This window comes from Felis catus, chromosome C2 (genome assembly GCF_018350175.1).
Source record: "Felis catus isolate Fca126 chromosome C2, F.catus_Fca126_mat1.0, whole genome shotgun sequence".
In the NCBI taxonomy this organism is placed as follows: Eukaryota; Metazoa; Chordata; class Mammalia; order Carnivora; family Felidae; genus Felis; species Felis catus.
In genome coordinates, this window is record NC_058376.1 from 88276078 (window position 1) to 88303956 (window position 27879).

Consider the following 27879-nt stretch of genomic DNA (forward strand, 5'->3'; position numbering starts at 1 on the left):
TTGTTTGTTTGGTTTTTGTGGAATCTTTTGGGTTTTCCATATGGAGTATCATGTCATCTGTGAAGAGTGAAAGTTTGACTTTCTCCTTGCCAGTTTGGATGCCTTTTATTCCTTTGTGTGGTCTGATTGGTGAGGCTGACTTCCAATATTATGTTGAATAACAGTGGTGAGAGTGGACACCCCTGTCATGTTCCTGACCTTAGGGGAAAAGCTCTCAGGTTTTTCCCATTGAGGATGATATTAGTGGTGGGTCTTTCATATATAGCTTTTATGATCTTAAGATATGGTCCTTCTATCCCTACATTCTTGAGGCTTTTTATCAAGAAAAGATGCTGTATTTTGTCAAATACTTTCTCTGCATCTATTGAGAGGGTCATGTGGTTCTTGTCCTTTCTTTTATTGATATGATGTATCATATTGATTGTTTTGCGGATATTATACCTGCATGCCAGGTATAAATCCCACTTGGTCATCGTGAATAGTTCTTTTAATGTATTGTCGGATCTGGTTGGCTAGTATCTTGTTGAGGATTTTTGCATCCATGTTCAACAGGGAAATTGGTCTATAGTTCTCCTTTTTAGTGAGGTATTTGTCTGGTTTTGGAGTCAAGGTAATGCTGGCTTCATAGAGTGAGTTTGGGAGTTTTCCTTCCAATTCTATTTTTGGAACAGTTTCAAAAGAATAGTGATTAACTCTTCTTTAAATGTTTGTTAGAATTCCCCTGGAAAGCCACCCAGCCCCGGACTCTTGTGTTTTTTGGAAGAGTTTTGATTAGTAATTCCATTTCTTTACTGGTTATGGGTCTGTTCAAATTTTTTATTTCTCTTGTTTCAGTTTTGGTTGTTTATATGTTTCTAGGAATTTGTCCATTTCTTCCAGATTGCCCAATTTCTTGGTGTATAATTACTTATGATATTCTCTTATTATTGTATTTCTGTGGTGTTTGTTGTGATCTCTCCTCTTTCATTCTTGATTTTATTATTTGGGTCCTTTCCTTTTTATTCTTGATCAAACTGGCTAGGGGTTAATCAATTTTGCTAATTCTTTCAAAGAACCAGCTCCTGGTTTCATTGATCTGTTTTCTGTTGTCCTTTTTTTTTTTTTTTTTTTTTTTGGTTTTGATATCATTGATTTGTACCCTAATCTTTATTATTTCCTGTATTCTGCTGGTTTTGGGTTTTATTTGCTGTTCTTTTCCCAGCTCTTTAAGGTGTAAGGTTACGTTGGGTATCTAAGAACTTTCTTCCTTCTTTAGGAAGGCCTGGATTGCTACATACTACTTCCCTCTTATGACTGCCTTTGCTGCATCCCAGAGGTTTAGGGCTGTGGTGTTATGATTTTCATTGGCTTCCATGTACTTTTTAGTTTCCTCTTTAACTTCTTGGTTAGCCCATTCATTCTTTAGAAGGATGTTTTTTAGTCTCCAAGTATTTGCTATCTTTCCAAATTTTTTCTTGTGGTTGATTTTGAGTTTCATAGATTTGTGGTCTGAAAATATGCCCGGTATGACCTTGATCTTTTTGTATTTGTTGAGGACTGATTTGTGTCCCAGTATGTGATCTATTCCGGAGAATGTTCCACGTGCACTGGAGAAGAATGTATATTCCACTGCTTTAGGATGAAACGTTCTGAGTATATCTGTTAAGTCCATCCAGTCCAGTGTGCCATTAAAAGTCATTGTTTCCTTGTTGATTTTCTGTTCAGATGATCTGTCCCATTGTGGTAAGTGGGGTGTTGAGGTTCCCTAATATTATGGTATTAATATCAATAAGTTTCTATATGTTTTTGATTAATTGGGTGCTTTCATGTTTGGAGCATAAATGTGTACAATTGTTAGATCTTCTTGCTGGATAGACCCCTTAATTATGATATAATGTCCTTCTTCATCTCTTGTTACAGTTTTTATTTTAGAACCTGCATTGTCTAATTATGGCACTCTGGCTTTCTTTTGGCGACTATTAGCATCATAGATCATTCTCCATTCCCTTACTTTCAATCTGAAATTGTCTTTAGTTCTAAAATGCATCTCTTGTAAACAGCATATAGATGGATCTTGTTTTCTTGTCCATTCTGTTATCCTATGTCTTTTGATTGGAGTGTTAAATCCATTGACATTTAGAGTGAGTACTGAAAGATATGAATTTATTGCCATTATATTGCCTATAGAGTTGGAGTTTCTGGTGGTGTTCTCTGGTCCTTTCTAGTCTTCGTTGCTTTTGGTCTTTTTTTGTTTTGTGTTTGTCTTTTCTCCCCTCAGAGAGTGCCCCTTAAAATTTCTTGCAGGGCTTGTTTAGTGGTCATGAACTCCTTTAGTTTTTGTTTGTCTGAGAAACTTTTTATCTTGTCTTCTATTTTGAATGAAAGACTTGCTGGATAAAGAATTCTTGGCTGCATATTTTTTCCAATTCAGCACAGTGAATATATCCTGCCTTTCCTTTCTGGCCTACCAAGTTTCTGTGGCTAGGTCTGCTGTGAACCTGATCTGTCTTCCCTTATAGGTTAAGGACTTTTTTTTCCCTTGCTGCTTTCATGATTATCTCCTTGCCTGAGTATTTTGTGCATTTGACTATGATATGCCTTGTTGATAGCCAGTTTTTGTTGAATATAATGGGAGTTCTCTGTGCTTCCTGGATTTTGATGTCAATGTCTTTCCCAGGTTAGGAAAGTTTTTGACTATGATTTGCTCACATAAACCTTCTACCCCTTTTTCTCTCTCTTCATCTTCTGGGACCCCTATGATTTGGATGTTATTCCTTTTTAATAAGTCACTGAGTTCTCTAATTCTTATCGTGCTCTTTTGCGTTAGTTTCCCTCTTTTTTTTCTGCTTCATTATCCTCTACATGTTTGTCTTCTATATTGCTGATTTGCTGCTCTGCTTCATCCATCCTTGCCGCCATGGCATATACTTGAGATTGCATCTCAGTTACAACATTTTTAATTTCATCTTGAATTTCCTTTTATCTCCACAGAAAGAGATTCTATGCTTTTTTCAATCCAAGCTAGTATTCTTATTATTGTGATCCTAAATTCTGGTTTTGACATCTTGCTTGTATCTATGTTGATTAAGTTCCTGGCTGTCTTCCTGTTCTTACTTTTCTTTTGGATTGAATTCCTTCATTTTATCATTTTGAAGGAAGAAAAAATATTAATAAAAAATAAAAATCATAAAATTTAAAACAACAAAAAAAAATCAAAGAAAGGATGCTAGATCCTAGATGTGTTTTGGTCTGGTTGTTGAAAGAAGCTTGGTAGAATAGAGAAAAAAAGGAGAGAAAAGAAAAGAAAAAAAGGAAAAAAAAAAGAAAAGGAAATTGCTTGAAAATTAAAAAATGAATACAATAAAATAGAATAAAATGATGAAAGTAAAATAGAATTTAAAAAATTTACATAAAGTAAAATAATATAGTAGAAAAAAATTTTAAAAATCTTTTTTATAAAAATGGGAAAAAATATATATTTTTCTCTTTATTCAAGAATAAGAAAAGAAAAAAGTGAATAGATGGATCAGCGAAAAGAATGAAATACGATTGAAATTACATCCAGTTTCTCCTAGAAATCAAACTATGAAGCATTTTATAGTCTGTAAACTAAGCAGGCAGAGAGACTTGTGGTGTTCCTCCAAATCGTGGTTGGCCCAATTGGGTGGGTTTTGGTGTAATGGCTCCATTCTCCACTAGGTGGCACTGCTTAGTTTACTGGGGTGGATCATTGTGGCTCCTGCATCCATGTATGCACATGTGCAGGAGGGGTGAAAATGGCGTCACCCAGCTACCCAGTCTCTAATATCAGAACTCTGTGCTCTTGCCAACCAGCATTCAAGCACCCCTCCTTTGTCTCCAGCTTCTGTCCACTCTCTGCTTCTACACTGTCCATGACCAAGCCATCAGACTGCTAAGCAGCACCTCCCTCCCGAGTTATCTTAGATGGGGCTGTGTTTCCAACCCCCTCACTTCTGAAGGCCCTGCAGCTTTGACTTGATCAGACCCTCTAGGGGAGGGTCTTGCCAAGCAAGGGCCAGGTGCTACCCTACTGCCCCCAGGAATGTTCAGGAGACTGTGCTGCTGCCGATGCCCAGAGACTGTGGCCAGGTGCCAGCCCTCCCCAGAAAAAGTTTGGGAGATCATGTAGCAGCAGCATTTCAGGGTTTATGGAAAATCACAACACATGTCTAGTGCCAGGCTTCACCCTTAACATCCTTGTTCCAACACCAGCAAATGTGGCTGTTCTCTGGGATCTGCTGGGACTTTCGCCTGTGGGGAGGTTGTGCAGCCTCTACTAAATGTTCTCCCAGCAGGGGAACCACCTCTCCCTGTGTGGCCTGTGGACACCTTGGATCTTGCTCTCTGCTCTTTGGGATTCACCCTTCCCATCAGAGCACTGCCAGGCATCAAGCTGTGAGTTTCAGACTCTGAGCTCCCTCTGTTTATAGTCTTAACGGAATTTAAGCCCTCTTCTTTCTCCTTTCTCCCTTCCCCCTTTTTTGTTCAGTCCCCCTTGCCGTCCCTTTTTCCTTTCTCCCTTTTTTGTTCAGTCCACTCTTTCTCTTTCTCACCAGCTGCTTTCAGGGGGAGTGCTTTTCCTGTACTCTCCCTGCAAGCAAAAACAGCTCACTGCTCTTTGCGGCTTCTCTCTTCCCAAGTTCACCTCTCTGCACCACATACCTGCTGAGTTCTGTGGTTCAAGTTGTGCAGATTGTTGTGTTAACCCTCAAATGACTTTTCTAGGTGAGCAAGATGGTTTGGTGTTGATCTAGCTGCATTTCAGGGATAAGAGAGGCAAAAAAAAAAAAAATACAAACTTCCATGCTGTTCCACCATCTTGGCTCCTCTGCTGCAGCTTGGTGATTTTTAAATGTAGTATATACCTGTGTAAGCACTACCCAGGTTAAGATATAAAACATTACAAGTTTTTACTATAGCATTCATTCCTTAACTTGAACATTTTAGCTAAGAGCCTCAGCTGTGTACTGTAGCAGTTTAGAACAGTGTTTCTAAAATTTAATGAGCAAGTGAATCACCTGGGGACCTTGTTAAAATATGGATTCTGAATCATCACATCTGAGGTTGGGCTCAAGACACTGAATCTCTAACAAGCTTCCTGGTCAAGCTAGTGTTGCCAGTTCATGAACCACACTATAAGTAACACTGTTTCTGAGAAGGGAGATATGAATGAGCAAAGGACTGGGTTTGACTCCTGGCTGTGCTATTTGTATCTCTGTGAAGCTAGATCAATTATTTAACGTCTTCATGACTCTTTTTTTTTTTATTTGTAAATTAGGAACAACAGTACCTACATTGTAAGGATTGCTGTAGGATAAAATGAGCTAATATAAGGCATAGTGTTTGGTGTGCAATATATGAAGTATTACTACTGTTGTATCTCATATGGAACACTGGCAGGTACTCCACACCATTGGATGAAGTTTCTCATCTGTAAAGTTAGATGGCCCTTCAGTCACTAAACCTCTGTAATTCTCTTCTAGAATCCATCTCCCTCTAAGTATGTTTCAGTCATCTTTTACACTTAAGAAGAAAATGTGGGAAAAAAATCAAGCACACTGTTTCATAGAGGGAGGTGTAGTTGAGATTAAAAACAATCTTAAAACAATAATGAAAGAAGTAAAACATCCACTTAATAAATGTTTATGGAGTTCCTTCTCTGAGTGAGCCCTTGTTCCAGCCCTGAAAGAATTCATAACTTAATGTAGAGATAGAAAATGGATATCTGAATCAGTCGTACTTTTCTAAGGAACTCAATATTCCAGGAAATCATTTCTGTTCGCCTTGATTTAAAAAGCTTTTATAACATAGGCTCAGCAAAATCAATAATATCCTGAGACTTTCATAGAGCCTATTTACTTTTGGTTCTCCACCCATTTCTTTCAATTAAGCACAAGGTCTTAAGTTCTTTTTTATTTTCTCAGATAGGTTAATAGAGAAAAATTCTATGGTCTTTGGGGAAACAAAGTACAGATTCTTTAGGCTAGAACTGAAAGCAATTCACAGATGGACCACTGCCCTCCTTGGCTGCCTAATCTCCACCATCTCCACCCCACCAGACCTTCATTCGGCTTTATCATGACCATCCTTTCCCACAATGGAGTAATTCTCCCTACTATTCCTGGGCCTTTGAGCTTGCTGTTCCCTTTGCTTAGATGCTCCTTCCCCCTGAATCCCATTGATTCTTCATTAGTCACATTAAACATCTTCTATTCCAGGAAACATTTCCCAAATTCCAAATCTGAGGTAGTTGCACCTTGCTTTTGCTTTTGTGTTTGTTTATTTATTTATTTATTTATTTTTTTATTTATTTATTTAATTTTTTTTTCAACGTTTATTTATTTTTGGGACAGAGAGAGACAAAGCATGAACGGGGGAGGGGCAGAGAGAGAGGGAGACACAGAATCGGAAACAGGCTCCAGGCTCTGAGCCATCAGCCCAGAGCCTGACGCGGGGTTCGAACTCCCGGACCGCGAGATCGTGACCTGGCTGAAGTCGGACGCTTAACCAACTGCGCCACCCAAGCGCCCCACTTTTGTGTTTATTTAAACCACAACTCACATTATGCTCTAATTAGTATATTTGCTGACCCTGCACTAACTGTAGACTTTTACAAAATAGGCCTGAGTCTTACATTTCTCTGCTGCCCATATAGTCAGCAGTGGATCTATCCATGGGGGTTCTGTAATGATGTCTGTAGAGAGCAAAGAAAAACTCGCTTCTCATGCAAGATACTATATGGAAAGACCTGAAGCTTATTAGTTGTGTTTTTTTTTTTTTTTTTACATTTGACTAAATTCTACAAAAAAAAAAATTGTGTTGGCAGATTACTATGTTGGGGAGAGCCAAGACAAATGGGATGGTAAAATTTAAGAACACTGGCATTTAGGAAATAAAATACAGTGGGGGAAAATGAACATGAAATAATTGAGATAAAATAGCAAAGCTAGAAGGATCATAAAACTAAATGTATTGAAAGAGATATAAATCTGTAAATTGGGCATGTGAGCAGTGAGAGGAAAAGATATAGTTGAATCAGGCATTTTGAATTGTCTTTGTGGGTATAGACTGGGATGTTTGTTTGTTTGTTTATTTGTTTGTTTTGTAAGCTTCCTTGGTGCTTGTTCTAGAGAAGTGAGTCCCAGAGGAGGTGTCTATGTGAAATCCAGAAGAAAGCTGACTAATGATCAGAAAGAACCTCAGACAGCATTGTGTTTCTTTCTAGGTTGTTAAGACTACACCTCCAGAATATCACCACCCAATAATTAATAATATAAATCTCTTGGATTTCATTTTGTTTGGTCATTTGCCTGAGACAAATATCAGGGAAGCAAAGAGCTCATATTCTATTGCAGACGTTTGCAGACGTTGGCAGCCATTACTAGCTAGCCTCTTTGTGTAAGTTACTTTCCATGGAACACAGCCACACCCACTCATTTGCATCTTTTCTCTGGGCCACTTTTGTAGGACCAACCACATTAGAGCTGCGTAGGAGACAGGGATCTTATGCCTAGTGAAGCCTAAACTATCTGTCAGGCCCCTTGCAGAAAGTTTGCTGTCCCCTGTTTTAGTCTCACACATTCCTCCTTTCTGTAACAATGCAGACAGGAGGCCATGATCCCATGGAAACAATAAATCAAAACTTGAGTTGCAGTCCATATACCATCTGGCATGTTTTCTTTCATCTTTCAGATTGTTGGCAACTATTCATTAGTTCATGAAAACTCTGCATTACATATAAGCTGCCACTAAAAACAAATACTACACTATTTCATTTTATTATTACAAGGAGTTAGATAAAATGAAGATCAGTATGGAGGATTTTTGTGTATCAGTATAGGAGAATTCACAGCTCAGGCATTTTGAGGTGGTAATTTCCAATAGATAACAAAACCTTGCTAAGTATATATGCTTAAACCTATGTATGGAGAGTTAAATCTACATATTTATCTTGAGGAAAGCTATATGAACATGCAAGAAGATGTAGCCATTAGAACATTTTTATATGGTATAAAAGAGCTGTAATAATCTAAGTATCCAACAATAGAAGATTCAATCAGTAAATTAAGGTCTACCTACATACCTAAATTGAAATGCGATGTATGCAATAAAAATTTTTAAACTGGTTATAAACAGGAAAATATTAACTTGCCATTTGCTATTAGAGAAGGTATGACTGGAAGGGGATAGAGCAAAATACTAATAGATGTTATCAGTAGATGGGAAAATTATAAATGAATTCGTTTTTATTTTTATATTGTGTATTCCCATAATTAATAGGTATATTTGATTTAAAAAATGGGATATACCCCACTTCCAATACATACGTATACATTTTTTAATAAACGTAGTGAATAGTCTGAAGGGAAAACGATGTTCCAAAATGGTGTTCTGGAGTTTGCACCAATTTATCCATCTCCTGGGGTTTATACTTTAATAATATGCATGTTGAACAACACATGCACCCACACATGCGCATACACACACACACACACATAAATAGGAGGCAATACCACTTCCTATTTTCTGGTTCCTCCCTTCTCTAAAGTTCTGACCCATGAATTCCTTTGGATCTCTCTTTCCTATACATACACCCTCCACAACTAAAAAAAAAAAAAAAAGACTGAATATGATTAATTTATATTCTTGTCTATAAACAGTCCTGAGTAAAGCCAGATTTCCTATTTCCATGCTTTCTAAAACTTAGATGAGTTACTATTTACTTTCCACTATTGAATGAGATAAATCTCATGAGTAATTACCTCATTTCTATATAAAAAACAATTGAGACATAACCAAATATAAAAAAAATAAGGGAAAAAGAGGGCAGTTTTGGATGAAAATTTTCCATTTTTTTTCACTTTTTATCTCATGAATCAAGATCATAAGATAATTATTAATTTTTCATAACATTCTGAGCTTCAAAAATGTTTTTGAAATAAAGCAAGCCATCTAGTGTAATTTCCTCCTCTCAACTGTTGTGATATGCTTTAGTGATAAAGTAATGTTCTCCTGTGTTTAGGTGTTTTTTTTTTTTTTTTTTTTTTTTTTTTTTTTTTTTAGTTTATTTATCTATTTTGAGAGCGTGAGTGACGGAAGGAAGAGTGAGAATCCCAAGCAGGCTCCAAGCTCAGTGTGGAGCCTAATGCAGGGCTAAATCTCAAGATTGTGAGATCCTGACCTGAGCTGATAATAAGAGTCAGAAGATCAAACTGACTGAGCCACACAGGCACCCCATCCTGTGTTTAGTTTCATAGGATCCTCTCTATAAAATATTTATTCCAAGTATAAGTTTAAAGGGCTTCTTTCCAAGTTTAGTAAATTTTCATAAAAGAACATTATAATCCTACTGCCTTAAACTCTTAACCTTCATTGTCATCCATATTATATATTTTTTATAAATATTAAATTAAAAAATGTATGTAAGACGTCAGGGGTATTTCTTGGCAAGCTACATCATTCAACATACAGTTGCTAACCTTGTCCCTTGTTTTTTTTTGTGTGTATATATATGTGTATATATATATATACACACACATTTTAATTTTTTTAAATGTTTATTTATTTTTGAGACAGAGAGCGTGAACAGGGGAGGGGCAGAGAGAGGAGACACAGAATCTGAAACAGGCTCCAGGCTCTGAGCTGTCAGCACAGAGCCTGATGCGGGGCTCAAACCCATGAACTGTGAGATCATGACCTGAGCTAAAGTCAGACACTTAACTAACTGAGCCACCCAGGCGCCCCATAATGTATATATACTTCTGAAGGAGAGAGAGAGAGAGACAAAGAATGAGTGGGGGAGGGGCAGAGAGTGAGGGAGACACAGAATCCAAAGCAGGTTCCAGGCTCTGAACTGTCAGCTCAACGTGGGGCTCAAACCCACGAACTGCAAGATCATGACCTGAGCCAAAGTTGGATGCTGAACTGACTGAGCCACCCAGGCACCCCATTGCCTCTTATTTTTGATCAAACATGTTATCTGGCAAAATAAAAGCAAACTAGTATATTGTCCAACACTTTAATTTTCTTTCATTCATTCATTCTTTTTTTTTTTAATGTTTGTTTATTTTTGAGAGACCGAGAGAGCATGAGTAGGGGAGGGACAGAGAGAGGGAGACAGAATCTGAAGCAGCCTCCACACTCTGAGCTGTTAGCACAGAGCCTGACATGGGGCTCGAACTCAGGGGCCATGAGATTATGACCTAGGCTGAAGTCAGACGGTTAACTGAGTGAACCCTTCAACACTTTCATTTTCAACTGATTATTGTGGACAATGTAAAAACCAGCTTCCAGGTACTAAGTTGGCTTCTAGGGAATAGTTTCTTAGGTGGCAGTTTCAAAGCTAAGACAGCCTGGTTTCCTCTTCATCTTTTCCTATTTCTCTCTGAGGTAAACATGGAAAGTCACCCATCTTTTGCAAAAGGGCAAGAAGACTGAAATAAGAAGGAGGATATGATTCTATGTAATACGGGAATATTAGTTTCTGAGGGAGTGTGACTTGCGTATGCCTGTGAAAGTCCCTGTTCTCAAACACTCGCAACAGGGCACCTGCAAAAGGCGCTGCCACCAGTGTCCGTTTAAGGTTGCAGGAGCAACCTTGTTTACCAGATTCTGAAATGAAAAACAAGATGCTCCGGGGTAGGATTGCAGAGAATTGCAGTTCCTGTGTCAGCCTGAACTTTAGCTTTTTCTCCACCCACATGGAGTTTAGAGAGAGTCTTACCACATCAAGTTCAAAACAGAAACACTCATCACCAAAATAATGCCTTGTTTTTCTCCACCACAAAAACGTTTACCTCCGCTGAAGTACTTTTTTTTTTTTTTTCCTGAAGCCCAGACTTGGTATTTGCTTCCTTAATCTCTACATGTTAAATGGCTTCTTACAATTCTTGGATGAATACAGGCATGGTTGTATAATACAAAAATCATTTAAAAGTTGAGAAGATTTTAAGTGGTGGTACACAAAAGGCTTATTTCCTTTAAGTCTTGTCTTTTGGTACATAGAATCAGATGAATTGCCAAGGGGGGAAATAAATCCCATCTCTGATTTGCTGCTCAAAAGTGATTAATGTTTTGAGTATGCTGGTTGCTCTAAAAAATTTTGTGTGGCTTTGAAGCTTTTATCAAGTTTCACTTTTATCCTTATATTTAGGCTGATCTTTCCCATTAAATGAGTTAGGCAATTGTGTAATATGACATTTACATACTATATAAAAGTATTGTCACTCTGGCCTACAAAGTGCCTAACAGCCTACAAATAAGTAGCTCATAGAATGCTACCTGGAAGGTAATATGTATTCATTGAACAGACATTCATCCAGTAGATACATTCTAAGAGAAAAGAAGACTCGGGGAAAAAAAAGGGTCCTTAACTAAAAAAGAGGTACTGATAAATATTTTAGATATATTTTTTAAAAAAATTAAAAATTTTAAAAGTTATTTATTTTTGAGAGGGAGAGAGAGAGAATTCAAGCAGGCTTCACACTATCAACACAGAGCCTGATGTGGGGCTTGAATTCACAAACCACAATGACTTGAGACCAAGAGTTGACCGCTTAACTGACTGAGCCACCAAGGAGCCCCTAGATATAAATATTTTAGATTGTCTGTAGAGAAAATATCTATGAAAGGAAAGTATGAAATACCAAGACTGTATTTTATTACATTATTTTGCTTAGATATAATCTATTTGCCATTTAATTTTTAAGGTAGAAATTGGATGTAATGATCCATGATTTTCTAGGAGCCATTAGCCGAGATGTCCATGTTTTATCAACTCCAAAAGGGAAAGGCCGTTTTCCAAAAAATTTTGGCTTGATCATCTGGGTAAATGGAGGTGCCATTTACCCAAAAGAAGAACTACTGGGATCAGAACAGAGTTGGGTGGGGTAAAGGGAGTTCAGTTTGGGACAAGTGAAGTTTGAGATGCTTGTGAGACTTCTTTTTTTTTTTTAATTTTTTAAAATCTTTATTTATTTCTGAGAGAGAGACAGAGCGTGAGCAGGGGAGGAACAGAGAGAAGAGACACAGAATCCAAAGCAGGCTCCAGGCTGTCAGCACAGAGCCTGATGCGGGACTCAAACGAACTGAGTTCTCAAACGAACTGAGAGATCATGACCTGAGCCAAAGTCAGACGCTTAGCCGACTGAGCCAACCAGGTGCCCTAGATGCGTGTGAGACTTCTAAGCAGCCACACCAAGTAAGCAGGTTAAAAGGAGAGCCCAAAGGTGGCATTTGGGGCTGGAAGTAGCCATTTTCAAGCTATTGGCACATAGTTTTCCACACCAGCAAAATGGATATAAAGTATGACACAGGAGTTTAGGACAAAGTTGAAGTTAAAAACATACTTAGGTTTAAACACAGATAGTAGTTTACATGTTTACACTGTGCTAAGTGCCTTATATGTCAATTACTCTTACTCAGTGCAGCTTTATGAGGAAGAGCCACCATTTCTATTTTATGAATTAGCAAATGAGGATCCAGAATTATAAAGTAACTAGTCCAAGGCCCACACTGCTAATAAGTACCAGAACTGGGACCCAGAAACAAGTCTGTTTTGTCCCCAAACACGTTATGTCCATGAGCACAATGTGCTACATTTAATATTCTATAAGTGCCATGTGCTACTGTGTAAATAACCTCACTTTAATCCTCACCACAAATCTTCAGGGAAGGTGTTATTATCTCAGTTTTGGTGCCAAGGAATCTGAGAGTCCCACAGGTCCAGTGGTATGTCTTTGGTCAACGGCTAATTCCAGGGAAGCAGGATTCATATCTTTGTCCCCCTGTATGCCATACCACCTCTTTGGCATAGAGAGGATAAAGACCTCTCAGGTGCATGCCTGGAGGAAGGCCTGAGCCAGAGAGTGATGTAAAAACTTCTTTGAGGTCCAAGGATTGAAAATAATATCAAGAGTTTATAGATTACAATATTAAGGGAAAGCTTTCCTGATTCTTTCTCTGGGAAGCAATGGATTTGTCAGGAGTCTGTTATTATCTGAGTAACACTAAAAAATAGAATGTCTTGAGAAATTAATGGGCAAATGTATCCAAGCCTCAGTATTCTGCAAAATGAGAAGTTTAGACTGAGGTCCTATTGTCCCCTAACCTTAAAATGTGTGAAGTTGAGATATCTCATACACTTCTTCAATTTACTGAACAGAGCATCCTGTTCCCATTGTGCACAGAGCCTAGTGATGAGGACCAGACAGACTGTCAGACTATCGACTAAGCTAATATTTAAGAAATAATTTTTACTCCTGGAAATTCTCTTGCCCCATTTTCTTCCCCCAGATCACATGAAACAGGACTGACACATCTTCTCTGGAAACTATCCTGATTTCTAAGTCACCCTGTTCTCTTTGCCCACCCAGAACATAATGGACTAATGAGATATGCACGGTATGCTGCAATTAATGTAGACTGTAATTACTGTTAATTTCCCATCCTATTACAGTACAAGCAATGCTGAAGTTCAGAAGATCTGACTTTGTCCTGTGTCTATGCCATGGTTCTGGAAATTTCCAATCCTGTGATAGGGTGATGAGTTTTGCTTAAAGCAGGTTTAATTACTTAGAAAATCTCAAGGAATAGTTAGATGGCAGAAATTTGTTACCAGTTTCATTCAAAACAGCCCAGAGGGATTGAAGGAGAAAGATGAATATTATAGACAGTTTGTTACCTAGGAGGACAGATAGATAATAAACTTGGCTCCTTTTCTGGCTGAACTGTAAAAATCATAATCTCTCCCTTGACAGAGATTCACCAAATCAGTCTGGTAGTCTTTGGATAGCCTTGAACCTAGGGTTACTGGCAAGGATAAATGAAAATTGCACATGGCTGGGGTTGATCTATTGACCTTCCTTCCAAAGCCATGCTCTGAGGAGAAAGATACTTTTAGTAAAAAAAAAAAATGCAGCTTTTCATGGATCATCTTCATTCAGAAAACCCCTAGTATTGATCAAGTCAGAGGTCCCATATTCCTAATGAGATATTTGTAATAAAATGTATATTTTAAGGCATTATTAAGATCAGAATTTAAAAGGAATGAAATGAATATGAATACTTTGGGTACATAACCTATTAAACTCCTCTATCTCCATTCAGACTGGATCACATCTCAGTAGCATAGTTCACATTGTGTAACTGGACACAAAGGTAGACATGGATGTAAGGACTCTGAATGTTTAACCTAAGCATGTCGATAACTAGTCTGCCTGCTGCTAGAAGACAGATTTCTAAGACTGTGTAAAGGCATACATTTGGAGATTTCTGCATGTAGTTGCTTTTTAAATGTTCGTGTGCACTTGAATTGTAAGGTACCAACTCATTCTGTCAATCTTTCATGACTATTTTCATAAAAGCTCTATCCTGGATCAACTTTTGCTTCAGATCCACAGGCATGGGCACTACTGTGTTAGTTTTATCAGGTATTCAAATGGCCATTCAAATCTTACTGCACTCAAAAGAAGAACCTTACACTATATAGAGACTACTGCCTTCAGCTAATGTTTATGGAAAGGGTGCTTCTACATAGGCACCAAGTTTGAGGAATCCGACTACTGTTGGTAGTGGGTCTCCCCGGAGCTCATGCCCTTAACCACTATGATTATAAAGTTTCCCATACAATACATAGATCTGATCTCTACATCAGGATAAATTAAATGCTCTCTGAATTTTCCTACTACTTCAATTTTAAAAACATTTATTTAATGCATACTGTATGGGCCATGAATGTAGAAACAATTCCTTTAAAGCCCTCCAGTGAGGCTTTCTTCTTCTGACTCATCAAATCTGTTCTCAATAATAGTATCAATTACCTCCATGTTGTTAAAGACAAAGGTCTTCCTTAGCTTTCATCTTATTTTAATTCAAAAGCAGCCTTAATCAGAGTTGATTTTTCCATTCTCCTTTATGTATTTTCTTCACTTGGCCTCAAGTACACAATGTATTCCTGGTTTTCCTCTTGCCTCACTGGTCATTTTTTCTCAGTCTCCCAGGCTTATTCCTCCTGTTCTTCTGACCATGATGTGTGCAGAACTCAATGTTCAGCCCTCTTCTCTCCTCATGTGCTATGTGTATGTACATACCATTCACGCATCAAATAGTTACAAATTTCTGTTTCCAACCCAGGCCTTTTTCCTGAACTTTGCACTTGAGTATTCACCTGTCTGCTTGGCATCTCCACTTGGATGGCTCAAAGTTAACAAGCCTAAGATAGACTCTGAATGTCACCCAAACCTTAGTAGCCTTCACCATCTCATCAGTGAAACTCCTCTTTCTAGTTGCCCAGGCCTTGAAAGTAACCCTCTTTTAGTCTCATATTCTCTATATTATCCATAAAGAAATCATATTGGTCTTACTTTCAAATATAACTAGAATCCAAGCACCTCTTACACCACCCCTGCTATGACCCTGCCTCAAGAAGTCATAGTCTCTCACCTTCTTGTGGGTCTTACAAAACTTAACTCAGATCATGTGTGGTTGCTCAAAACTCTGCAAGATATCCATTAATCTCAGAGTAAAACTAAGGTCCTTGCAAAGATCTGAACAGCCCTATGTTACCTGCCTCTGTACCCTCCCAGTCCTGAGTTAGTTCTTTGTCTTCCTCTCCTCATACTTTCCTTGTTTGTGGATCACCTTGCTCCAGACACTCTAGCCTCCCAACATACTTGCTATACTAGCTTCCAACACAACAGGTATGTTCCTGTCTTAGGGCCTTTGCTCTACCTTCCTTCCTTCTGCTTGGCACACTCTTCTCTAGGATGTCCTCTTGGTTTCATCCTTCATTTTCTTTAACTTTTCTCTTGTCAAATCTTGCCTTTTTAATCTTAGTCTTCCTTACCCTATTCTATAATGATGCTATTTCCATAGCACAACCATCAGTAGTATATTACATGATAAACTTGTGTATTAAGTTTATGATATATTGCCTAAGAGCTACAAGAGCAGGGACTTTTGATTGTCATTGCTGCTTACTGATGTAGCCCAGGTACCTAGAATAGGTGAATTACATAAATGAATGACTATTCATTTATAAAATAATTCATGTAAAACAATTCCCTTGGCACTAAGCAAATGCTTAATGAAAGCTACTTATTACTTAGCTTTTATAAATAGGAATTTTTTTCCTTTGGATCTTACCCTCTGAGAATTCTGTGAGACTCAGTTTATAGAAAAAGCAATATATTTCAAAGAAATGAATTTTAAAGTGCAACACCATAAGTAGTACATTATTATTACTGTTTGTGTACAAGGAGCTTGGCCACTGGTACAGCTACAAAATAATAGAGGTTTACCCCTACATTTCCACCTCCGCCTGCCTGTCTTCTTCTCTTCACAGTATGCTCATCTCATCTCATTGTGCCAGGAATTTGATGAGATTGTATGCTCTTCATACTTTTATCATCAAGAGTGTTTCCCATAAAATGGTATGATAAACTAATTCATAAAGAAAGTATAAAATCTGATAAGGTTTAACTTATCTCCTTTTCCAGAGCCATTTAATTTTTTGTTCATAATTTTCTTTTAACATTCATTTTTGAGAGACAGAGACAGAGTGTGAGTGGGGGAGGGGCAGAGAGCGAGAGGGAGACACAGAATCAGAAACAGGCTCCAAGCTCTGGGCTGTTAGCACAGAGCCTAACAGACCTGAGATCATGACCTGAGCAAAAGTCAGATGCTTCACTGAGCCCCCAGGAACTCCTGGAGCCTTTCAATTTTTAAGGGAGAATTGAGTGTGGACTATGAATGTGATACAGAGACTGGAAAGGGGTCTCCCTTCTATGCACAATTCACTCTACTTAGATAACCAAATCATCATCTCTTAAAACCAGCTCTGAATATCAGGATTTAAGAGAATAAGATATTTGTGGGTATTGTTGGTTACAACTTCATCTGTGTTTCATTCAACATTTCTCCTTTGCATGTAGATTTTTATTGCTATCTCTCTTTGAAAGAATAATCTTGATGAAAGAAAATGGTTGTACCCCATCTAAGCCAGATAGAAATAATGTTTACTGGCAGTAGGGAGTTATCTAATGACATGGGTAATGGCCATGTCTTCTTAAAGATGCTTCATAACTTCATTGAATCCAACCTTTGGCAAGTAAACCTTCCCTTCTGTTAACTGCCTGTCACCTAAGAACTTTTGAGACATCAACTGAGATTTAAATTTTAGAAGCTGTTCATATTTAGAGAACACAAAAGCAGTTACCACCTGTCTAGTAATGCAGAGAGAACTTATCTCAAACTTAATAGATGCAAATGCATCTTAACTGGTGTCCTGGTTTATTGAGAACTATGTTTTTCACATGAATATCATCAGTATAGCTACTACAGTATAAGAAGATTGTCCCATGTTCTCATTAGTGCAGAGATTTAAGAACAAAGCCATAATTCTATTATTTATATAGCAACAATAAACATTCAACACAGGGAAGCATTGTCTTAATTATGGACAAGTTGTTTTCTAATGATTATTGAATTTTTTTTTTACCTTTCTTCCCAGCTTTATTTAATAAATTTTAGTGAAGCATTCATTACATAAAATCTACAGAGCTGGCTGAGTGCTTTATACAAATATATTAATTTCAATTCAGTAGACACTGTGATTACCTACCATGTTCCAGGAATCTTGCCAGGCACTGAGGATACAGTGATGAATGAAGTGGTCCCTTTCCTCTAGAAATTGACAGCTTGATGAGACACTAAATAGACAATTAAATAATTAAAATACAATGTGATATTTCCACCAATAGACACATATAAGATCTAGCTATAGTACCCAGGGAACAGATGAGATATTAACTGAGATGCTAGAGATGGCTTCATATGGGGAAGACAAATGTGATTATAATTTGAAGACTCTGTAATAGTTTTCCAGGCAAGGATGGGAAGAGAATTTTATTGTACTTTGGGAGGTTTGCCTTTCAGTCTTGAAGGAAAATATCTGTGTGTGTGGGGGGGGGGGGGTAGGGGAAGGATGAGGAAGGAGAGTCATAGATATTCAAACCAAAAGTTATAATGATGCAATATTTATAGAGAGACAGAATGATGTTTATTGCATACCAATCTACTAATTGAAACAAACTGTATCAAGTACCTTGTCATATCCAAAGATGAGTGAGACACAGACTCTTGCAATTTAATGAAAGAGATATGAAAATGATTACTTAAAAAAGTTTGAATAATGTAGTGTAATGATAGAAACACAAATTGCAGTGGGACTAGGCTGTCTATTGTAACTTGGAAATTGATCAGGGACAACAGAGTTAAAATGAGGCTGGTGCATCGGGAGTGGAGGTTAGCATTTGCTCAACTGTAGGCCCTTGATCTTCTGGAGTGCCCCCATATAGCCTTTCTGAATGCCTTACACACATAGACCCATACACCACTGTATTCATGGGTCTCCCAAGCACAAGAATTCCTTCCTAGCTCCCACACTGCTTCCTTCTCTCCATCAACTAGTTGACATTTTGGATCTTCTTGCTTCCACATCTTATTTTCCATTCTTTTTTGCAGCATGCAGATTTGGTATGTGATCTACTTCATGACTAACCACAGAAATCTCCAAGACTACTGCTAGCTATGATCCATGTTCCACATTCCATGACTAACTCTATGAGATACTGTACTCTAGAAGGAAATCTGGAAGTTATCCCAGAGTCTGGCAGCCATTGCTGGGCCACAGAATAACAACATGTAGAAAGGTGACTGGTGCTATATTGTACTCTCTTGCCAGGATTGGTACAATTTCATCCTTTCCTCCCCTCTTTCTTTTAAATTAACTTTTATTGACAACTTATACAAAAACCTTGATTTCTCACAAAACCTAACAAATCTTAAACTCCAGAGGTGTGTCCAGATTTACATCTGAATGTACTAAATGCTTATAGGCAATTATAATGTCTGTAGAGTGTGAGCATCCTACCTTGCCTGCCATGATATACCTATCACTTGTTAAAATAGCTTCTTTCCAACCAGTAAGACTGGAATCTCAACCAAGATTAGTATGGCACATAGACTAACCAATTTATCTCAATCTTGGCTTCACATTTGAGTCTCTGAGAGTTATTTTAAAATACTGTCTGTGTCTCACCCCAGAACTAGCTATTCAATCAGACTCTGAAGGATGGGACCTGGATTTAGTACTGTAAAGAATTCTGATAATCAGCCAGGGCTGAAAACCACTCATCACCAGAACCTAATGCTTGTAGAGCTGTCTAGAGATGAACTAGGGAACTAAACTGAGCTGGCTTTTCAGGTAGACCACATACAGAAATGGGAAGCTGGTATGGCCAGAATAAATATGTTAAGAATAAATGACCAAGAAATGCACTCATGGACAAATGGTATTGGGTAATTAGATGGACAGATATGTGAGTGGATGGATGGACAGACAGAATTTCAATAAGAAAAGATCAAGGTAGAGGGCATTTATGTTGGAGGTCTATGGAAGCAGTAAAACCTTTCGGGAAGGTAGGAAGTCCGAGTGTCTGGCATAAGGAAAAGTATATGTAAACTGTAAGGCTTTGGTGTTCATAGAGTTGTCCTCACATCGACAGCATCAGCCTCTGGTTGCTGTTGGAAATGCAGAATCTCAGAGCCCAGGTGACACCTGTGCTTGTGTAGGAGATAACACTAAAGCATGGACGTCAGACTAAGCCCACTTTGAGAGTAGGTTAATGATATTCAATGGGCACTAATACTGTCATTCACCTGGCTAATATGTCATTATTATATGACCTGTTTGATATAGAAGAGACTATACAGTAGAGTGGGAAAACTTTAATTGAGAATATAGGAGATTGTTTATAAACCTAATACTCTCTCTCCCTAACTATGTGACTTTGGACAAAGTCTTTTAGCTTTTAGGTTTCTTTTACTCAAAAGGAAGATATTGAACTATGATGACTATTTTTTTTAGCTCTAAAATACCAATTAGGCATAATCACAAATATATACTTATCTACAAACTAATGAAAGTGGGAATGGTCTGTAAATCCTTGAACTTTTCATAGGGTTTCCCATTGTCAAGTAATTCTGTATGCTTGCCCATTACAATTTAGGTTTTCCTATTTCATCAGCCAGATTGTAATTTCAATTTGGTTGCTCAAATAGGAGTTTAATTTAAATTCAATAAGACATTTATTACATAATGTGCTAGCCAAATGCCATCCAGTTATTTAAGATATTCTTAATGAGGTTTGTCATCCAAGTAATTATTACAGTATATTGCTTAAACTAGAAAATATGTACGTGCAAATCATCTTTTAACATGGAATTATGGCAATTAGATGCATCTCCTTAGATTTACTTTAAAATAATTTAATACATCTAGATATTAATTGATCCAAACATACCTGTTTAATACCACTTAAAACTAATATTTATATAACTTTGTCATCAAAATTTGGTAGTGCTAATAGTTCCTCCAAGGAGAGGGAACATAACATTGGACAGAGACTCTGGTGTTCAAATCAGGTCAGAACAACATGGATTCAAGCCCCGATCTGATGTTTTCCAATCAAATTGAACTGAGGTGAGATTCTTAAATTTCTGAATGCCCATTTTTATTACCCATGAGTTACAGATTTTATCCTTTATCTTGTAGAAAAGATAGTTGGGGATTAAATAAAGCATGTAAACTACGTGACATACATAGTAGACAAAGAGGTGTGGCCATATTATAATAATCCTGCAAAGTCTAAGCTAAGAAAAAATGTTGTTAAACAAAAACTAGCTGATTCATGATGTTTAAAATACAATTTCAGGGTTTGTGCATGTGTGTATGTATGTTTCACTCAATTTATTATTTATTAATTACAGTAAATGCTCAAGAAAAATTTGTTGATTTATTCAATTTGACTTCTAAAACTCCTTGTGTTTACAACCCCACCATTTTATTTCATAATGCCAGTAAAGGTCTCTGCGATTGGTCTGTTTTGCAATTTGAATTTTCAGGTAATAGTTTTTCACAAAGTAAAACACAACTAAATATCTAGTTCTTCTTTCTTTTCCCCTTTAAATGTACCAGTGAACTATTTTTACTGCTAATTCTAATTTCCAGTACCTAATTCATACCCACTGAAAATGCCTCAGGGCAATGAACTTGCCCCTTAGCATCCTTCCTGAATTACTTTCTCACTCTCAGTTCATAGGTGAGAAGCAGAACCTTTTTTCCCCCCAACTCATCTCCTTTCCTCTCAAATCAACAATTAATTTCTTTTTGTAGGATATGAATCACATTGTTCTCTCCTACCTCCACTATGGGACAGTATGGAGAAGACAAGCAGGGAAAGACCTTTCTAGAATCCAGTCACTATAAAAAGAGGCAGATTAAGCCATTTGAAAAATGAAACATTTAATCAAGTCACCTGCTTCATAGGAAACATGGTATCAAATACCCTCTTCTGATTCATTCTGTTCCAGAGAGAAATAAAAATTATTTACGTGTTTTATTCATTTCTGGTCAAATGAATAATAATTTATTCATCCCATTTGTTTATTCATATGTATATCACAAAATGTATGAAGTTTTGCTTAACTGTTGAGCTCTTACTACAACTTAAAAATAGTCTAAGCTGGAGGGAGCTGCTGAGGTTTGGAAGGAAGGAACTAAAGATATAAGATCTAATCTTCTCCCTTCTAGAGTGTGATGGTAGAGACTTTGTATAAAGACATAGAAAGGGAATGATGTATATCAAAAATAAAAGTTCAATTTGATAACCACTGGAAAGCAGAAGAATGGTTTGTGGTTTGACCTAGATGGAGCTCAGAGTTCATATGTAAAATAGAGGAAGCTGATAAGGAAATTTGAAACCAGACTGTGAAAACCCTTAAATCACTCACTCTATTAAGGCATAACCTTCATGGGTAGGCTTTAATAATTAGTAATTAGAAGAAGTTGCCAGAAGCACCATTAAGCACAGAAAGAACTATACCCTCCTTCCTGGAGATATGGCAACTAGCTGAGCCTCGGGATTTTGCAAAATTGAATGTTTAAGTCACAGGCTAACTCGTGCAAGCTTCAAACCTTCATGCCTACTTGTAGCCTGAAAGAATCTTGAGTTTTTTATTATTTAAATGGTCTATTTCCATGTCTGTAATGCCTATAATCACCTACCTAAAATTCAATGTTTAACTTTTTAAAATAAAATACCTCTCTATTTGATGTTCGGGCCATAGACTGGTATTTGGGAAGGACTGTAAATATATAAAGTATGCACACACACATACATGACATGAATAGATAATTGCTGAGAATAGGAAATTGTATCTGGAATTGCTATAAGTAAATAAATTTGTAGAAAAGAAGTAATGCCTATAAGAGATGCATCTCCCAAGAATTACATGTATCAAACTTCAAATACCATAATATCCACTAATTCTTAGGCATATGAAGGCATTTGACAATCTTCTGATTAAATCTTTCTCTTTCTCCCCTTTTGGTAGGATCTAAATCAAAATAGTGACAGAAACAATTTCAGAAGGGAAAATGGAAAAGTACATAGGATAGTTGGAGTTACATGCATGTCTGTGCATTCTCATGATTTATATTCTGTTGACTTCTGTAGTGCAAAATAAATAAAAATTCAAGCCCCCTTTTACTTTGGAACTGTGATTTTGGCAAGATGGAGAAAAATATTTTACCATATAAAGAGGTAACTTTTTTTTGGTAACATTTTATGTTATCATGTAACCATTCACCATATAATTTCACAGACCTCTTCAATAACTTCTTAAGGACAAAAAGTAATTACCGAATCACCGTTAAGAGCATCTGATCTTTAAACATCTGAATAAACATATAAACTGCTTATTATATATCTTTATTCTCTCATCCATTTTTTTCAACAAACATGCATCCAGGGCCTCTAGTGTGTCAGGAATTGTTATGTAGAGCAAGTCTGTAACAGAGGGAGAAATGGGCCAGGAGGGTTAAAAGGTAATACTGTATATTGAAAATACCAGATTCAAGGAAGAGTCAGTGGGATAACAGCACGGCCTAGGTATACCTATGGAGATTTGAAGTGCTTTACCTCTCCCTACTGAAAACAAGAAAACAAAACAAAACAAAGCAAAAAACCAACAAAGCACAGAACTAGATGTCTTGTGATCTCGGGTAAGTGGCTCAACATCTCTGTTCGCTTAGTTCCCTTCTCTGTTAAATTGGAAAATAATCCCCAGTTCATAATTGCAGGGTGGATAAAATAGGACACTGTATGCGAAAGCAGTCTGCAAATGATCAAATATTACTCAATATGGGTGGTTATATCTGTTCCTGTAGAGATGAGGACCAGTGCTGAGCAGACCTGGGGTATGTGGGAAGAGTTATCCTTCGTAGAGCAAACTGAAACCAGAAGTTATGTCTTGGTAAGAGTAAGAAAAGGTGCAGCTTTGTGAGGGAGTACATGCAGGTGATAATAATTCCTATCATGGTGAAAAATAGGGTTCACAAAGCAATATGGAAGCAGATGTCAGAGAATCTGCTTATCACTTCTTTTTTTTTTTTTTTATCAATAGCCACTTCGGAGACCTATCAGTTTGTCAGTGTATTCATTTAGCCAACTGCATAAAATTCTCCTTCAGACATAACAAAGGCATGAACAAAATCAGTATTCTGGCAGTATTAGTGGCATTCAGCTTGATAAGCTGTGCAGGAAGCTACTTGTCAAGGGCCCGTGATAATGAAAATGGCTCTCTTCACATTACAAAGATATTACTTATCTCCTATAGTTTGAAAGCTATAAAAATTCTTATGCTTTTCATATTTACATTCTAGGCTTCTACATACCAGTTAAGTGCATGACATTTTGTTTCTGCTATTCTTGCCCAAATGTATGAAAAGATATGTGGGTTGCTGTTACGTTTTGTTTTAGGAACCAGTCAAAACATGGTTGCCTGTCACTTTAAAAGACTTTTTAAAACTTCAACCTTCTTCGTTGTTGTGACTATTGACCATTTTTTCCTCCGCCTGGAGACAATGATAATAAATTCCAGGTGTTTACCATGGCACTGATAAGGAGGCTTCCAGATAATAGACTTCTGCGAAAGCACAGTCTCACCACGAACAGGGGTTGAAGGGGCATCTGCTAGCTTATTTGAAGTAAGCACCACAAGAAACAAACTGTAGTTAATATTTTTTTTTTTAGCAAGATCAAAGGAATGGATCGAGAGAAGAGACTTTACATGGTCTTTGGAAGCCTTTGCTTTTTTTCAGGAAGGTTTTTTGTTTCACATGATCACCATGTCTATAGAGGTAGAGAAGCATATTATTTGAAATAACAATCATTTAGCTCAGCGCGTCCCAGGTAATGTTTGTATAAACTGCTACTGTTTCTTAGTGTCCCAGGCTGTGAAAATCATTGGCAAAAGTAGGTAAATAAATAAAAAAAAAACAATGGTCATTTAAAAGATAAGTAGTTTGTAACTCTACTAATTTTTTATATAAAAAGTAAACTGACATGAATGCATTAAACTTTACTAGAATAATCTCATCTTGTTAGATGTTCAGTAAGTGCTGGCTACTTAATACTTTATTTTTCATCTATATGTTACTACACGGAGTCCTAAAAACAAACTTATGTGGTAGCACAAGATGAGGACAATGAAGCTCAGGACAGAAGGTAAGTTGTCTACAGTCATGCACCATTACATAGTGGACAAGGAATTTAAATCTGGGTCCCAATGACAAATAAAGATGAAACTTGAGCTCAAGACTCCCATCTTTATGGACATATACAATATATAGCTAATCTTTCTAGCATTTATATGCATAGCATTAATTTTTTGAACAGTAAATTATATAGACAAAGGTCAGTGCTTTCAAATAGTTAACATTAGTTAAAATTTTAAAAATTTATTGACAGACATATATATGTCTATACATACTTTTGAGTTAGAAAATAACACAGAAAACTTTCATTCCTTTGAAATACCACTCTGTCCCATTTTTCTTACTCCTTTACAGAGGTAATGATTGGTGTGCACAGTGTATATTGTCCCAGTCCACCTGTTACATTTTAAATCCATATACATGTATCCATAACCAATTATATTTTCATGTGTGCATTTGAAACATTCATACAAATACCTTATGTTTTCCATTTTGTTTTGAAACTTGCTTTCCAAATTTTTATTTCATCTTATGTGTTTGAGATGTATCCATATAGTTTTTTTTTTAATTTTTTTAACGTTTATTTATTTTTGAGACAGAGAGAGATAGAGCATGAACAGGGGAGGGGCAGAGAGAGAGGGAGACACAGAATCTGAAACAGGCTCCAGGCTCTGAGCTGTCAGCACAGAGCCCGACGCGGGGCTTGAACTCACGGACTGCGAGATCATGACCTGAGCGGAAATCAGACGCTTAACCGACCGAGCCACCCAGGCGCCCCTATAGTTTTAAGAAATAGTTCACAGTTTTAACTATTTTAAACTTAGTTGTCCATGGTGTGAACACTGCATTAATTATTTTTTTCATTTCCTTATTGGTAGTCTTTTTTTATTTTTTACAGGTACAAACAGTTGCAGTAAATACCTATGTATGCATTTCCATGTGTATCTTTGTGAGTGTTGCTTTAATGCACATAGCTTAGAAGTGGAATTATTAAGTCACAGTATAAGCACATTTTAAAATTTTGTAGACATTGGTAATGTTCCTCAAGGAAGCTGTCAATTTACACTGTGGACTCTATTTGCCAACCTGATGGCTGTGATACAGCATCTTCTGCTTTTAAGTTTTCTTTTCTCTCGAGTAAATACCTGGGAATTAGATGGCTGAATCACATGGCCCTTCTATGTTCAACTCATCAAGAGATTGTCACCTGTTTTTCAAAGGGGTTGTACCATTTCACATTCTTGCCAGAAGTGTATGACAGTCCCGATTCATGTACATTCTTTCCTGGTTCCTCCATATTCTCACAAACACAAGGTGTGGTCAGTGTCTTTCATTTTAGGAGTCTAACGTATAGTGATCTTGGATTGTGCTTTTAGTTGCATTTCCCAGTCACAGATGATACTGATCTGTCTGTCATATACTTAAAAAATTTTATATTTTATATTTATATTTATAAAATGTTCATATTTAAAACAATTATTATTTGTCTTCAGACATTTTAAGATAATTATAAACTCACATGCAATTGTAAGGAACAATACAAAGGGATCTCATGAATTCTTTACTTGGTTTTCCCCAATGGTAGCATCTTGCAAAACCATAATACCATAGCACAACTGGGATATTTATATTGATGAAGTCAAGATAAAGAACATTTCCATCATCATAAGGATCTCTTACATTTCTCTTTTATAGCCACACCTATGTCCTTCCCATCCCCACCCCCTTCTTAATCCCTAGCAACCACTAATCTGTTCTCTCTATTTTTTTTTCATTTTGAGAATGTTATATAAATGGAATCATACAGTATGTATTTTTAAGGATTATTTTATTGAGTATAATTCTCTGGAGATTCTTCCAGGTTGTCATATGTATCAGTAGATCATTCCTTTCTATTGGATAGTATGGATGTGTTAACAGTTTATTTCTTCATTGGTTGAAAGAAATCTGAGCTTCCAGGTTTTGTCTATTATGACTAAAACTGCTTATAAACATTTATGTACATGTTGTTGTGTGACCATAAGTCTTCATTTCTCTGGGATAAATGCCTAGGAACAAAATTGTTGGGTTGTATTGTAGTTGTAGATTTAGTTTTAAAAAAAAAACTGCCAAAATGTTTTCCAAAGTTGCTGTGCTGTTTTACATTCCCATTATTTACATTATTATTTACATCATTATTTTGCGTACAGGCCAGCATTCTCTGTTGTCACTCACTGTCTTGTATTTTGCCATTCTGATAGGTGGAGTGCTATCTCATTGCGTTGGGGTATTAATTTGCATTTCCCTAATGGGTAATGATGTCGAACATCTTTTCATATTCTTATATACCATCTGTTTATCTTTAATGAAATGTCTTTTCTCTTGCCCATCTTCTAATTAAATTGCTTTCGTTGTTTTAAGATCAAATTTTCATAGTTCTTTATATATTCCAGATATAATTCTCTGTGTATGTGGTATGTAAAGGTTTTCTCCCATTCAGTAGCTATTTTTTTTTTTTATTTTTTAAACAAGGTCTTTCACAGAGCACAATTTTTGAATTTTCTTGAAGACTTACAGTTTTTTTTTTCTTTTTATGGATTGTGCTTTTCTCCTGTTATAGATCAGCCTAAGAATTCTGTTTAGCCTTAGAAGCCAGAATCCCATTTTTTTTTTCCTTATAGGTTTGGAATTTTGCGTTTTACATTTAAAACCATAATCCATTTTGAGTTTTTTTTTTTTTTTTTTTTTTTTTTTTTTTTTTTTTTTTACCTATGGCTGTCCAACTGCTCTAGCAGCAGTTGGAAAATGCTATCTTTCCTCCATTGAATTACTACTGCACCTTTGTCAGAAATCCATTGGGCATATTTATGTGGATTTATTTTTGGGTTTCCTATATTCTGCTCCATTGGTTTATGTGTCTATACCTCTGTCATTACCACAGTCTTAATTATTGTAGGAATATACAAAGTCTTAAAATCAGATATACTGATTTCTCCCAACTTATTATTTTTTAAATTTGTTTTGGCACTTCTGGGTTTTTTTTTTTTTTTTTTTGCATTTCCATATAGATTTCATTTAATTTTATTCTTAAGTTTATTTATTTTGAGAGAGAGCACACATGAGTTAGCATAAGCGAGGGAGGGGTAGAGAGAGGGAGAGAGAGAATCCCAATCAGGCTCGGCACTGTTAGTGCCAAGCCTGACATGAGGCTTGTACTCATGAACCCTAGAGATCATGACCTGAGCCAAAATCAAGAGTCCGACGCTCGAGCAACTGAAATA

The 27879-nt window shown here is 36.8% G+C and overlaps 1 long non-coding RNA gene across 1 annotated transcript; it reads left to right on the top strand.

Moving 5' to 3' along the window:
* Positions 1–17988: 17988 nt before the first annotated feature.
* LOC123380017 lies at positions 17989–22827 on the top strand. Its single transcript, XR_006585232.1, has 3 exons — positions 17989–18710; positions 20421–20542; positions 21236–22827. It is a non-coding gene; the product is annotated as an uncharacterized LOC123380017 (long non-coding RNA).
* Positions 22828–27879: the final 5052 nt, after the last annotated feature.